The sequence below is a fragment of the Malurus melanocephalus genome, unplaced genomic scaffold (assembly GCF_030028575.1).
Source record: "Malurus melanocephalus ecotype Western Australia unplaced genomic scaffold, MMel_1.1 scaffold_1223, whole genome shotgun sequence".
In the NCBI taxonomy this organism is placed as follows: domain Eukaryota; kingdom Metazoa; phylum Chordata; class Aves; order Passeriformes; family Maluridae; genus Malurus; species Malurus melanocephalus.
In genome coordinates, this window is record NW_026624455.1 from 42,957 (window position 1) to 43,994 (window position 1,038).

Here is a 1,038-nt window from a genome sequence, read left to right on the forward strand (position 1 = left end):
AAAAAAAAAAAAAAAAGGAGAGAAAGAAACAAAAAGCACCAGCCTGTGTGGCCTGGTAAATGTGATTTCAGGCGTCTTGGCCTCTCTCGTTCCTCCTCCCGTTCCCTGCCTTTCTGGAAGTTAATTCTGTGGAAGGAWAACCCCAAATGTCTGGGTCATATTACCCTGGAAGTGCTGGGAGCTGCTCAGCAAACTGCCCTGTGTTTCACTGGGGTCCTGCACAGGGAACAGCAGATTCAGAGTCCCAGAATGGTTTGGGTTGGAAGGAGCTTTGAAGGCTCATCCTGTTCCAAACCCCCACCATGGGCAGGGACACCTCCCACTGTCCCAGGCTGCTCCCAGCCCCAATGTCCAGCCTGGCCTTGGGCACTGCCAGGGATCCAGGGGCAGCCACAGCTTCTCYGGGCACCCTGTGCCAGTGTCTCCCCCCTCTGCATGGGACAGGGAGACTCTYGTGGGTGGAAAAGATGCCAGTTTTGCATTTCCAGATGTGAAAACGAGCAAGTCCATAAGGTTCTGGCTCCTGAAAAGACCCAGAGCACTTTCAGCACCTGGGGCAAGAGCAAGGGAAATCCGTGATCCTGCTGAAGCAGCACCCAGCTCTACTCACCATCCTGCCTTTTCTGTCCAGCCTTGACCTTTTCCCCCTCCACTCTCCTGAAGTTTCTCCATCCCTTGCCAAGCATCACCAGCCCCTCCAGCACCATCCCTGCTCCCAGAGGTTGATCCAGGATGGATGGAGGGCATTGCTCTTCCCTGCTGCTGACTCCAATGCCAGCATCACGCTGAGCAGCTCATCTTTCCTGCGTGCCTATTAAGCAAAAATTAAAAGAAAATTACATGGGGAAGTCAGCAGCAAGTAGAAGGGGACGGGCTGTAATTATCTGACTATTAATTGGCATAAAGCTCCACTTTAATGCTCTCAGGCCCGTGYTGCTATTTCCTAGGGAAATTTTCTCTCTATTAGCTTTGGATGAGAACTGGGATTCTCYCTGGGAGCTCAGAGCCCACCCAAAAGGTGACTTTCAGCCTCAATCC

General features: G+C 52.4%; 1 long non-coding RNA gene across 1 annotated transcript in view; it reads right to left on the minus strand.

Annotated features, from left to right (window-relative positions):
* Positions 1–799, minus strand: part of LOC130586611 (uncharacterized) — a 7,554-nt gene extending 6,755 nt beyond the window's left edge. Inside the window, exon 1 of the long non-coding RNA XR_008966711.1 lies at positions 611–799. This is a non-coding gene — a long non-coding RNA (uncharacterized LOC130586611). The remainder of the gene's footprint in view (positions 1–610) is intronic.
* Between the last annotated feature and the right edge of the window lie 239 nt (positions 800–1,038).